Genomic DNA, 15,126 nt, shown 5'->3' on the forward strand with positions numbered 1-15,126 from the left:
TCCAATCTCTTACTCTCAAGTTATCCATAACTCTTCATTTTATTTCTGCTCACTCTTGTAGATTGTGAAATACATATGAATGTTTGTATACACCTCAAAATATTTTACCCACAGAATAATACAAGGATTTAGTAACTTCAAAAAAATTAAGCAAGGACTGAGTAGATTATGAGCTTGAATCTGAATATTTTTTATGTGGGGGAAAACTTACAACCTATCTCAACCCTTAGGCCCTTTCTTTTATTGAAAAATTTACATGCAAATGTTGTGTCAGATCAGTATATGTGGCACATACGTTTATGCTATATAGTTGATGGATTTTGCCTGTGGAGAAATGGATAAACAGAACAGATGGAAGCAAAGGCTATTATGAAAAGCATTCAAGCTGATGAAACAATCATCTGTCCACTGTCTGGATAATCTTTTAATAAATGGCGTGCTACAAGAAAACGAAATTGTGAGGAGCCCTCTGTCCTTTTGTGTAAATATATGTCAGCCTCTGTCTTCGAATTGGTTATCCCCTGCTTTCACACTTGCTCAGGTTAAGTCTTGAAGGGTTTGTTGTGTTCTTTGTTTTCTGAATACTTCAAGGCCTTATTTATTCTTCTTTAAGTGAGATGACAAGTGGAATTTCCTTAGTACAAAAACTTAGGTTGGCTCATCTCCATCAAAAGTAAAGGGCTCGTTTTGTGAAAATAACAGTGTCACAGAAATCCTCAGACATATCTATGGCTAATACTATGATTTAAATCATGATTTTTTACAAAACCCTGAATAACTATCTTTATATCACTTGAACATTTAATTCTTCTACACACTGGAATGAGCACAAATGAATCTAAATAAGAAATTATAAGATCAAATTATGTACTATAAGATGCAAAAATATCTTCACTGAGTGGATTAATAACCATTGTAAATTTGGCTTCAAATATTTGGTCTTTCCGGTAAATGAAATTCCTACTGCCTTATGTAGGAGCACAGATGTCATACCGCATCAGAACAGTATTCTTATTTGGTCATCATCCTATTATTTGACCAATATTTAGTTCTTGAAATATAAGAGAAAAGAGAAATAATTCTACACTAGAAAATTGGCTGACCAAGATCATGAATCATATATACCATGATCATGATGATTAATATGGCAGGCAAAAGTCATAAAACATATTTTCTCTACTCTGGTTACTTACAGTTTAATGTATTAAAAACAAATATTGGCTTATTAACTTTGAAAATAACCTTTAGCAGTGAGCTACGCATCTGAATAGATTGTTTGCTTTATTTTATTAAGTAGCTTTCCATGGATGCTCTCTTATATGTATTCTGGCAAACACTGGTCTACAAATAAGAGAATGTTAACACCAGCACTAGAATAGTATATTAGTCAGTCCTTTTTTTAGTTTGTCAATAAAGATGTTAAACTTAGAACCAGCGTTAGTGAATTGTTTGAAATAGAAGGGACCTTTAAAGGCTATCTAGTCCCACACATCTGAAGTGAACAGGGACATCAGCAGCTACATCAGATTGCACAGGGGAATATCCAGCCTTGCCTTGAAAATCTCCAGGGATGGGGCATCAACCATATCTGTAGGCAATCTGTTCCAATTCCTCACCATCCTCACTGTAAAACACTTTTTCTTTATATCCAGCCTAAATCTTCTCTAAATCTTCTGAAGTTTGAAATCATTTTCCCTTGTCCAGTCACCACTGACTGTCCAAAAAAATCTGTTCCCTTCTTTCTTGCAGCTCCTCTTTAGATAATGAAAGACCACTCTCGGGTCACCACAGAACCTTCCCTTCTCCAGGCTGCACAGCCTCAGCTCTCGCAGCCTGTCCTCACAGGGAGGTGTTCCATCCTCAGATCATTTTTGTGGCCCACCTCTACATAGCTTTGAAGTCTGTGCCTTTCCTGTGACTCCCCATCTGGACACAGCACTCCTGGTGAGGTCTCACAGCACAGAGCAGAAGAGCAGATCCCCTCTCTCACCTTGCTGGCTGCGCAGCTTTGGATGCATCCAGGATCCGTTTGTCTTCCTCGTCTGGGAGGGCACAGTGCTGGCTGATGTCCAGCTTCCCATCCACCATGCCCCCAGGCCCTTTTCAGCAGGACTGTGCTCTATCCTTACATTCCATGGCTTGTTCTGGTACTGAGAGTTGCCATGACCCAGGTGCCAAACCTTGCACTTGGATTTATTGAACGTCATGAGATTCTCCTGGGTCTACTGCTCGGCCTGTCTAGGTCCCTCTGGATGGCATCCTATCCCTTGGGCACTTTGAGTGCACACCTCAGCTTGGTGTCATCTGCAAACTTGCTGAGGGTGCACTCGATCCCAATGTCGTTGTCAATGATGAAGGTGTTAAAGAGTATTGGCCCCAGCATTGATCCCTGAGGGACACTCCTTGTCACTGATCTCCATCCAGACATTGAGTCATTGACCACCACACTCTGGATTCAATCCTGCAGCCATTTCTTCGTCCATCAAACATTCCAACCTTCAAATCCTTATCTTTCCAGTGAGGAGACAAGGATACTGTAAGGTACAGCGTCAAAGGCCTTACTGAAATCCAGATAGATGACATTAGTGGCTCTTCCCCTGTGCACTGATGCAGTGTCACAATCATGGAAGGCCACTGGGTTGGTCATGCAGGATTTGCTCTTGGTGAAGCCATGCTGGTTATCCCATATCACCTCCCTACTTTCCATGTATCTTAGCATAGCTTCCAGGAGGATCTGGTCCATGATCTCCCCTGGCACAAAGGTGAGGCTAACAGGTCAGTAGTTCCCTGGATCATCCTTTCTACCCTTCTTAAAAATGGGTGTGATATTACCTTTTTTCCAGCCACCAGGCGCTTCACCTGACTGCCATGACTTTTCAGATGTCACTGAGAGTGGTTTGATGACTATGTCAGATTATGTCCAGAGTTCCCTCAGGACTCTGAGATGCATCTCATCTGGACCCATAGATTTGTAGATGTTCAGGTTCCTCAGGTGGTCAGAAACCTGATCTTCACTTATTACAGTGGTAGGGGCATTTCTTCCCCCAGTCTCCTCCTTCCAAATCAGTCATTTGAGGACTATGAGACAAGTTTTTTTCAGAAAAGACGGTGGCCAAATATAGTTGAGTACCTCAGCCTTCTCCTTATGTGCTATTATCAGCTTGCCTGTGTCACTCACTAGATGGGGTACACCCTTCCTGGACTTTCCTTTTCTGGTTGAGGTACCTGTAGAAGACATTCTTCTATGCAGCCCTTGACAAGTTTAGTTCAAGTTTTGGACCTTGGCTTTTCTGACCCTGTCCCTACACAGCCTAGCAGCTTCCTAACCTTTCCATGGTACCTGTCCCTGTGTCCACTGCCTGTATATTTTCTCCTCCTCTTCAGTTTTACCAGCAGGTCCCAATTTAGCCTTCTTTTCCTGACTTCCTGCAACTGGGGATGGAGAGTTTTTTTTTGCCCTGAGGAAAGCTTCCTTAAAGATCTGCCAGCTCTGCTCTGCACCCTTGCCCATGAGGACAGTTACCCTGGGTGTTTGGTTAACTCACTGAAGATCTGGAATTTAGCTTTCCTAAAATTTAGTGTCCAAATTTTACTCTTTTCTTGTCTCGAATCCCTCCACCATTGCATGGTCACTACAGCTGAGGCAGCCTCCAAGGCTGGTATCACCAATCAGTTCAGTTGCATTGGCAAGCAACAGGTGTAGTGTTGCATCATCCCTGGTGGAGCCTTCCATTACCTGACTCTGTAAGGTATCCTCAATGCGCTCCAGGAGCCTCCTAGATCACCTACAACTTGCCATAGTACTTTTCCATCAGATGTCTGAATAGTTGAAGGCCTCCATCAGGATGAGCGCTTGCAATCATGATGCCTCCTGTAGCTGGAGGTAGAAGGCTACATCAGTTGGCTCTGTTTGATCAGGTGGCCTGTAGTAGACAACAATTGCAAGGTTCCCTTTGTTGCCTCAGTCTCTGTCACCCACAGGCTTTTGACTTGTTCATGACTATTATATAGGGACAGTTCTTCACATATTCTGATATAGATAACAATGCCTCCTCCCCTTCTTCCTTGCCTGTCCCTTCTGAACAGCTTGAAGTTGTTGGTAGCCACACTCCAGTCATGGGAATCATCCCACCAGGTTTTGGTGATGGCAGCTATATTGTTTTCTAGCAACATGGTAGCTTCCAGCTCCTCCTGTTTGCTTCAAAGCTGTGTGCATTGTTGTAGAGGCATTTCTGCTCAGCAGCTTGTCTTATCACTTTCTTAAAGGATAACTCTTTAATTCTTTTTAAGCATTTCCCTTGAGTTTCTATGTTGCTCCAGTAGTCACTGCCTCATCAACACAGAGTTTTGTGTGCTAGCACCTTCTAGCACCCAGTTCCTCTAATATAGCTGTGCCATCCCACGTCTTATCATGAGAAGGCTCACTATCCCCTCTGCTCTCCTTCAGACCTAGTTTAAAGCCCTCCCAATGAGTCCCATTAGCTTTTCCACAAGGACACTTCTTCTCCTTAGAGAAAGGCAAATCCCATCCGCTGCACACAAACATGGTGTCATAGAGGCCATTTGGTTGTCATGAAAGACAGGGAGAGGAGAGGAGAGGAGAGGAGAGAAGAGGAGAGGAGAGGAGAGGAGAGGAGAGGAGAGGAGAGGAGAGGAGAGGAGAGGAGAGGAGAGGAGAGGAGAGGAGAGGAGAGGAGAGGAGAGGAGAGGAGAGGAGAGGAGAGGAGAGGAGGAATGGGAAAGGGAAGGGGTAAGGGAAGGGGAAGGGCCAGATATTTAAAGACCTGTTTCCATGTCCTTACCCAATACAGAAGGATGAAAAGAAAAGATGTTCTGCGCATTCAATTCCTTTAGCTGTTATCCCAAGGCCCTTAAGTCCCTTTTGATGGCTCTTGACCCATATGTTGCTGCTTCATATCTCCTTACATGAAAAAGCAGTGAGGGGTTGTGGTCTGTTGGCCATATCAGGTTAGGTAGTTTCCTGGTGACATTCCTCACCTGAGCCCCAGGAAGACAGCAGACTTCTCTAAGAAGAGGGTCTGATCAGCATACCAGATGTTCAGTTCTGTGTGGGAAGGAATCACATTTCTGTCTCTTCTTCAGTGATGTAGCCTTGATATTGCAGGAAAGCTCACTATGATTTGGTTTTGTTAGTTTGTCTAGACTAAGTGGGCCGCTATCACCCTCAGATGGGCCACATCCAGGGCCTCATACCTGTTGTAGAGAGGGTCCTGGGAGGGTGGACCGGACAAGAAGGGTTTTCATTTCCAATTCCAAGCATAAACTTGCCTCCATCTGCTCCTTTGCTTTGTGTTCTTATATCCAGATCACCTCATTCTCCACGCTCCTAGGTTGCCATGTTCCTGTGTCACTCTGCTCCCTGGTGGCTGTCATCCCTGGCTTCAGCTCTTTTCTGTGTTGAAATCTGACATTTAGAATAATGGAAATTTTGTTACACTAGCAATTAAGATAAAATCAAATACAACCAGATTGTGTTTGGGATTTCACTTGCCTTGCAGAAATGCCCATGAAAAGAGAGACTGATAACTGCTTTTAGATACTATAACAAAGTAGCTCTTCTGCAATTGTGATGGTTTACAGAGTTCCTGGATCTCTCAAACAAAGATGTTTGCTAAAATGTTAAGCTACAGAATCCCTACTGGACGTTATTGCAGTAGACACAACTTTTTGTGATATACTCCTGCACATGGCTGCATTGCATCTGTTATCTGCGTTTATGTATATGTTAGATATGAATTTCATTAGGTAGCAAGAAGCCAATTTGTTATTGGAAGAAAACAAATATAAAATAACCATATTTGTTCACATTTTGAAGTTTCTAAGATATGAATGTGGAACAGTGAGTAGCTGACAGAAACTGAATTTACAGGGGAATCATTGTCCTTCTGAACATCGGTTTTCTTCTCTTTACAATGATTTTGGATGTCCTCCTAAAGGGCTACATATTCTTCCATGTTTGATGGGCAGCAGTTCCTTTATGATGGTATTAAACTACTTTGAACTCTATCAGCTACACAAATGTAATGATTCCAAAACTGCTTGCAATGCCTAACAAGAGCAGAGATGTCTTTTGAAATGGAAATACAATTCTTTTCAGGATGGTTTACATTACTCAGTCTTTGATCACTGTTTCAGCTTGATAAATTACTTGTGTGAATATTACCCAATATATAAAAATACATGAATAACATAAATTCACCCCTTATTATGTTATACGTTGTTATGTTTTTATTCTTATGTATTTCAGGAAAACGAGTAGCTTCTAATCTTAGGTTATTTTTTGATAAAATAAAAAGCATTGAAAAGAAAGGTTATAGTACCTGTCCTAAAACTCATTCATCTCTTAGTTACACAACATAGCACCAACTGTCTATAAATTTTTGAAGTCCATCACTGAAGTCTTACATTTTCTACAACAGTTTGACAGTTGAGCACTTCTTTTCCAATATAATTTTGACATCAATAGAAGCATAGATAAGACCAGTCAGGCAACCAAACAGCAGTGAAAAAGCTATGTAGTGTTCTGTAATTTTCAGACATACCTGTATTCTCAGATGAGAAGAAATGACATAGACGATAGACACAAAATGAATGAAAACCAGCAGATATCCCAAAGTGATGAACAGAATACCTCACCCTGCTTCCTTCCTCATTCAAGTGAAAAAAAAAAATGAAGTTCCTTTTTACATCTCATGTTTTAGTATTGTACAAAAAAAATCTTCCTTAACTTGCATGATTGCAGTAAAACTTTGCCTTCTGAGCTAATATTTTATTTGGTACTACTTGTCCTTTTTTTACAAATCTTTCAGTACTGGCAGCCTTCAGTAAATTCTTCCTGTGATACCTTTGTCAGTGCCTTAATTTGGTAAAGGTCTCATACTGCATTCACACTACCAGCAATCAAATATCAAAACTTATTTTCAAGGCCTTAACAGTGCTCTGTGTGAACTTTCCAAGAACAACACAGCTCTTCCTGCCATTTCATGCATAAATTACTTCATCAAAGAGCTGGTGTTTATTCTGAGCTCCTTGAAATTCTAATCACTTGTACATACCTCCTCAGGCCAGTCTGCACTCTGAAAATTGGATTACTTACAATTGGGCTATTCATACCATAGGGCTATAGAATGTGACTTGTCACCCATTTACAAGCCTCTGTACATCTAACATATCATCAAACATTTCTTATTGAAACTTTTCTTTAAATCTTTTTTCTAATGTAAGGTTCATATCAACTAGTTAGATCACAGCACAAATATTTTTTCTTTTAACAGGGTGTGAAAAACATGCACATATAACATAATGTTAGTTGTTTAAAAGAAAATCACTCAAAAGAATGCTTGTACTATTTTCTTATTTGGTATTCTCTATTGATAAGTTGAGAAGGTGCTATTATATTTGAACTCAGGCAGAATGTAGTCAGCTTAATTGATTTATTCCAAATGACATTTCATCTTACATTATTAAAATGTAAAATGAAGTGATTGCTAATAATACAAAATCAGTCATATAAGATTTCCTTGAGACCTGGTAGGGGACATCTTAAGAGTTTTTGGTAGACAAGTTCCCATAGACTGGTGTAGGAATGATTTGGTAATCAACAGGTCTATAGATATTCACTCTGGCCCTGAATGTGATAAGACAACACTTTTATACTTGTACATGTATAAACAGAAAGTTTTTTCAGTTCTGTTTGTTGATACATAATTATTCCTTACAGTTAGAAACAAATCACTATGGCTTTTATCTACATATCATGTAGGAACTGCCCCGCTAGACCTGCTGTTCACAAACAGGGAAGGTCTGGTGGGAGATGTGGAGGTTGGAGGCTGTCTTAGACAGAGTGACCACGAAATGATAGATTTCTCGATTCATGGTGGAGCCTGGAGGGGGAATAGTAAAACTGATACCTTGGACTTCAGGAGGGTGGACTTTGAATTGTTCAAGAGACTAATAGGGGGAGTCCCCTGGCATTCAGTCTTAGCGAGTAAAGGGGTCCAAGAGAGCTGGTTGCTCTTCAGGAAGGAAGTCTTAAGGGCGCAGGAGCAGGCAGTCCACCTGAGCTGCAAAATGAGCCGGTGGGGAAGAAGACCGGCGTGGATGAATAGGGAGCTATTCTTGAGGCTCCAGGAGAAAAAGAGAATCTACCTCCTGTGGAAAGAGGGACAGGCAACTCAGAATTAATACAAGGAAGTCATTAGGATGTGTAGAGGTGAAATCAGAAAGGCAAAAGCTCAGCTTGAATTTAACCTGGCCACTGGGGTGAAAAGGAATAAGAAACTCTTTTATAAATACATTAACAGTAAGAGGAGGACAAAGGAGAATATCCACTCTTTGCTGGATGAGGCTGGGAATGTGACCACTGAGGATAAGGAAAAGGTGGAGGTTCTGAATGCCTTCTTTACGTCTGTCTTTAAAAGTCAGACCAGTTATCCTCAGGGTACTCCTCTCTCTGATCTGGTAGTCTTGGCTGGGGAGCGCACTAATGCTGTGATTCTGGAAGAAACATTCAGAGACCTACTACTCCAACTGGACTGCCACAAGTCTATGGGGCCAGATGAGATCCACCCGAGAGTGCTGAGGGAACTGGCGGAGGTGATAGCCGAGCCGCTTTCCATTATCTATCAGCGCTCCTTGTTGACTGGTGAGGTCCAGAAGACTAGAGGCTTGCCAGTGTGACTCCCATTTACAAGAAAGGTCGTAAGGAGGATCCGGGGAACTACAGGCCTGTTAGCCTGATCTTGGTGCCAGGGAAGGTTATGGAGCAGATTGTCTTGAGGGAGATTATGCAGCATGTGTGGGATGACCGGGGGATCAGGCCTAGCCAGCATGGGTTCATGAAGAACAGGTCCTGTTTGACCAACCTGATCTCCTTCAATGATCTAGTGACCCGTCTGGTGGATGAGGAAAAGGCTGTTGATGTGGTCTACCTAGACTTCAGCAAAGACTTTGACACGGTCTCTCACAGTATTCTCCTGCAGAAGCTGGCAGCCCAAGGCTTGGATGGGTACACTCTTGGCTGGGTAAGGAGCTGGCTGGCGGGCCTGGCTCAGAAGGTGGTGGTGAATGGAGTTAAATCCAGCTGGCGACCGGTCATGAGTGTTGTTCCCCAGGGGTCAGTGCTGGGGCCTGTCCTCTTCAATATCTTCAGTGATGACCTGGATGAGGGCATCAAGTGCACCCTCAGTAAATTCGCAGATGACACCAAATTGGCTGGAAGTGTGGATCTGCCTGGGGGTAGTGAGGCCATACAGAGGGATCTGGACAGGCTGGAGAGCTGGGCTGAAGCCAATGGGATGAGATTCAACAAGACCAAATGCTGGGTCCTGCACTTCAGCTACAACAACCCCAGGTGACGCTACAGGCTTGGGGCGGAGTGGCTAGAGAACTGCGTAGAGGAAATGAACCTGGGGGTATTGATTGATGCTCAGCTGAACATGAGCTGACAGTGTGCCCAGGTGGCCAAGAAGGCCAATGGCATCCTGGCTTGCATCAAAAACAGTGTTGCCAGCAGGAGCAGAGAGGTGATTGTTCTCCTGTACTCAGCTCTGGTGAGGCCACACCGCGAGTAATGTGTCCAGTTTTGGGCCCCTCACTTCAAGAAAGACATTGAGGCTCTGGAATGTGTTCAGAGGAGGGCAACGAAACTGGTGAGGGGTCTGCAACACAGGCCATATGAGGAAAGGCTAAAGGAGCTGGGAATGTTCAGCCTGGAGAAGAGGAGGCTCAGGGGAGACCTCATTGCTCTCTATAACTTCCTGAAGGGAGGTTGTAGTGAGCTGGGGGTTGGCCTCTTCTCTCATGTCATTAGTGATAGGACCAGAGGGAATGGTTTCAAGCTATAGCAGGGGAGATTCAAGCTGGACATTAGGAAATATTACTTTTCAGAAAGGGTGGTCAGGCACTGGAATGGGCTGCCCAGGGAGGTGGTGGAGTCACCGACCCTGGGGGTGTTCAAGGGAGTCACCGACCCTGGGGTGTTCAAAGAAAGACTGGATGTGGTGTTGAGGGACATGGTTTAGTAGGAGCTATTGGTAATAGGTGAATGGTTGGACTGGATGACCTTTTAGGTCTTTTCCAACCTTGGTGATTCTATGATTCTATGATCATGCATAGCAATAGCAGTACTTCCACACACCAGGTGCAGATTTGTGTGAAAATCCAAGTCCTTATAAATTTAATAAAATCAAATAAATAAATAAATAAATTTCCTGGTGAGGCGGAGGGGTTGCTAATAGAAAGAAAATAAGAAAATGATTACTGATGTCCACTTAAGTAAATTTTCAGGGGAGTCCTGATAATCTCCAGTAGGAGTGAGAAAGACTAGAGAAAACTACACAGTTCTATCCTTTCAGTGTCTTATGAAGTGTCAGTGATATATCATGTATATTTGAAGTTTCATTACCCTTCATCTTCATGTTGTGGTTTGCTTAAATAGAACAGAAATGGTAAACTATAGAGGACAGCAAAATGTGCACGAGTTTGATGATCCAATTTACAGAGCTTTCTTACGTATCTTTTAATCTCAATTAATGAAGGGTGAAAAAATAGTTACATTATTGTGCTATATCTTTTCAAATGGAAAGTTAAGAATAATTATCCTTCAGAAGAGTATATTTCTTGCTTCACAAATATGCATCAGTGAGATAGATACATGACAGTGGGAATTATGGTGGAGTAATAAGTATATGAGTCCATTATTAATAAATTAATATTAGCAAAATTAAGGAAAATAGCAAATGTACTGACAGGAAGCCCCGTGAGTTTAAACATATTTCAGCACTTGTGTAGTGTAATGCATGAAATCAAATTTGGAAATAATGACTGAGAATCCTTCTTTTTACACTATATAATTATTAATAATAAATACTTCACTTATGTATTACACATCTATTATCATGTACTATCAAACAGTGCCCTGGCACAGCTACTCTAGTTGAGTTCTTAATGCTGCTGAACAAACTGCCAATCTCACATGCCATCCATGTTTGTGCTATTTACAACTTACATTCTTGCACAAATTCCATGAACAGCGTTTCTTAGATTCAGTCAATATTTCAGTAATAAAAAGTGAAAAAATGAAAGATCTGTGATCAATAAATCCCAGATAATTTTCACGAATTTTTCTTTATGAAAGCTCGTGTGTGCATTCATCAGTCAGAAAAACAAGGATGAATACCTCTACCATTACTTTAAAGTATATTATCTGTATGTAACCGAGAATTAAAATTTATGGGTTTGTTTATTTGTTTGTTTGTTTTCTTTCCTGTACATATTTGCATTTTTTTATTCTTCTTATTTTCTATTTGACTTCAATAGAATTGTGGAAATATTCACGATTGGAGGATCTAATTCAAATTTAAGTAGACATAGTTATTTCTTTTTTAATTGAAAAGGTATGCAACATAACCAAGAAGTAGAGGAAACATTTGTTAGGGTGGCATAATTAAGGAGACCTTTAGCAATAGAATGCTAGGACTGGTTATAGGATAAACTCTACGTAGACCATTTACAAAGGATGCTCCTCATTCCTGTGATTGACATAGTGCTGAAAATGTGAATAAAAAGCTGCTGCTTCTGTTGTTTGGACCAAGCATCCTACCCAAGCAAAAAAACAAGCGAACAAACAAAAAAACCCTAAAACCCAAGAAAATATTTTTTTTTGGCCCATCTTTAAAACTTAGCACATATGTAAAATTGTATACAGGAGCTATCTTTCATCTTTTGCTATTTTACAACATAAGATAAACCTTCCTGACTGAATTTCCATTTATTTTTGTTAAAATATATTGCTCCACAGGTCACAGGTAACAATCTCTACATTCCCAGTGAATGAGCATCTTTTGTACTGTGTTTTTTTTTGTTGTTGTTGTTTGTTTGTTTTTGTTTTTGTTTTTGTCTTATTTATTTCATAGATTCATATGGGCAATAAGAAGGGTTACACTGCAGTCTGCACCCTCCAGCTTTGCTATCAAAAGCAGATATGAAGCTCAAACAGCAACAGACAGCCATGACCAAGATCTGCAATGAGAAATGACATCAGCAGCTTGCAGTGGATATCGTAAAATAAAACACCACATGTTTTTAGCGTGTCACTCCTTCTTAAAAGGCACTGAGGCTCCCCTCTGCTGGCCTGAAAAGAGTCTCAAGAGTTCTGCGGTCTCCCAGGAACCAAGATCTGGAACATTGCCCTGAGGTTGCTGAGCAGGATTACAATTCTTGACTTCAGCAAAATCAACTCTTACCTCTTCAAGGATGTACTAGGTGGTATTCCATGGGTTGGAACACAGGAAACAAGGGGGGCAAAAGAGCTGATTGACATTCAAGCACCACTTCTTCCAAGATCAAGTTCAGTACATATCATCTAAGAACAAGAAATAAGGCAAAGGTGGCAGGAGACCTGCATGGCTGAGCAAGGAGCTCAGGGAAAAACTCAAATGGAGGAAGAAAATCTACGGAATGTGGAAAAGTGATCTAGCCACTTGGGGAAATACAGGTATGTTATCAGCGCATGCAGGAATGGGTGAAGGCTCCTTTGGAATTAAGTCTGGTGAGGAAAGTCAAGGACAATATGAAAGGATTCTTTAAGTCTGTCAATAACAAAAGGAAGACTAGGGATAGTGTGGGCCTACAGCTGAATGAAGTGGGTACCATGGTAGTAGAGGGCACCAAAAAGTAGAGTTACTGAATGCCTTCTTTCCTTCAGTCTTGACTGCTAAGACTGTTCCTCAGTAATCCCAGATCCGGGAGGTAAGAGAGAGAGTCTGGAGAAAGGAAGACTCCCCCTTGATTAAGGAGGATCTGGTCAGCGGTCATTTGGGCAAAAACAATGCACACAAATCTGTGGGGCCCAGTGGGATGTAGGAGTGCTGAGGGACCTGACCAAAGTGATTGCGAAGCTGCTCTCTATCATCTTTGAAATGTTGTGGAGAACAGAAGAGGTGCCTGAGCACTGAAGTAAAGCCAGTGTCACTCCTGTCTTTGAAAAGGGCAAGAAAGTGAACAGTGAGGTTGATTAAGAACTGGCTAACTGGAAGAACAGAGTGTTGTGACAAATGTCATAGTCTACTTGGAGACCTGTTGCTAGCAGTGCTTTCTGGGGATTGGTGCCAGATCTGGTCTTGTTCAGCATCTTCATCAGTGACTTGGATGAAGGGATAGCATATACCCTCAGTGACTTTGAGGATGATACAAAGCTGGGAGGCGTGGCTCACACACCAGAAAGCTGTGCTGCCATTCAGGGAGACCTGGACAGACTGGTGAGCTGGGCAGAACATGGTGAGCCTCAACAAGAGCAAGTGTAGGTTCCTGCACCTGGGTAGGAAAAACTGCACATGTCAGTACAGGTTAGGGGATAACATGTAAAGGAGCTCTGTGAAGAAAGACATGGGTGTCCTGGTGGATGACTGATTGACCATAAGTCAGTAGTGTGCCCCTGTGGCCAAGAAGACCAATGGTATCCTGGTGTGCAGGCCGGACTATTGAAAGAAATTATGCTCCCCATCTACTCTGCCCTGGTGAGGCCACTTCTCAAGTACTGTGTCCAATTCTGGGCTCTTCAGTTCAAGAAAGACAGAGATCTTCTAGAGACATGGTATTTTTTTTCTTTTTCTTTTTTTCTTTCTTTTCTTTTTTTTTTTTTTTTTTAATTGTATTTGTTTTTCTTTTGAATATCTGTATAGCAGCCTGAAGAAGAGTCACTAATACAAAATTTGGTCATATTGCATGTTCTTAGTAACACCCTTCATTTGTAGGGGGAAAAGGCAGCATCTTATTAACAGTGCTTAGAATCCATTAAATGTAAAAACAAAACAAAACAAAAACCCGCCAAAAAAAACCAAAAAACTCACCAGTAAATGTTTTTCCACTTAGTCCATAATGAGCAGTTATTTCCTCTAGTATCTTGAATTTTAAAAAATAAAATAATAAAAGAAAAAACTAGTCTTTCTTGAGTTCAAAGGATAAACAAGAAAAAGCTGAAATATTTCAAAATCCTACACAATCAGAACTGTTTGTTACAAACCCACACATCTACTACATATTCTTCATTAACCACTGGGGTGCAAAGGAGGGAAATAAAGTATTTTCCAGTGTAATACAACAGCAAATCATATATGTTAGTGCGTTCTGCAGCATTTAGGTACAAGAAAGCTATCACCACGTAAGACAGAAATGCACTGTGACTTGTTGTTTTCTTCTGAAATGAATAGAAATTTTGCTGATTTCAGTCACAGCCATATTACATAGATTATTTTTTCCTTAACCTAGTCTTGTTTGCTCATTCTAACTAAAAAAAAAAACAAATGTTTTAAACTAAATGTTTTAAACTCCATGTAAACCCAGCCATCAGCAGTCTTTCCAGAAAGCTATGATCTAGAATATAGTCTGAAAACAAGTGCAGGCTGAGATGGGCATGATGGGAGAAATGAAAGACAACAGAACAAATAGTGTTTGGCAGAAAAACAGAAACCTCAGTTTGTAATTAGACTAATTGATAACAAACAGCAGTGACAGCTCGTAAGGAAGGCATGAAAGACAGAGAAGTATTGACTGTCTGGGAGTACTGTTGTAGTACAGGAGAACTATTAGTCCCAGATTACTCAGGGATTCTGAAGACCTGAAAAATTTGCTTTATCTTTGCAACTTAGGATATATTTTCATTGCTTTGTCAGTTCACAAGTCTACAAATATTCATGTCCAGCTTTATCTACTTTCACAAATAGAATGCTCGTGGGCATTTATTTGCCGTTTGCACCTATTCTCTTTAACAAGTAGGAATACACTGTGAAATCTGAGCTGTACTGTAGATATACCTTTCCTTGAGATCCCCAAATCAATTTGAATTGGTAAGTATTCCACAGGACTGGAAAATCACCAGTCACAGATTGTCTGTCCATTCACAGAAATGTTCAGAGACACTAACTGGAATAAGTGGAATATATATCATACTTCTGTATGACTTTCAGTCATACAGCATTAGATCCAAAAGTGTTAAAATTGCAGCTAATTGTGTAGTGCAAGCAGTAAGCAGATAAATATATAGTCTTTTGAGAATAGTTTCTCAGCTTAAATTGAGCCTCCTACAGAAAAGTTTTGGTCTCTCGC

This window comes from Phasianus colchicus, chromosome 14 (assembly GCF_987193195.1).
Source record: "Phasianus colchicus chromosome 14, bPhaCol1.hap1.1, whole genome shotgun sequence".
In the NCBI taxonomy this organism is placed as follows: domain Eukaryota; kingdom Metazoa; phylum Chordata; class Aves; order Galliformes; family Phasianidae; genus Phasianus; species Phasianus colchicus.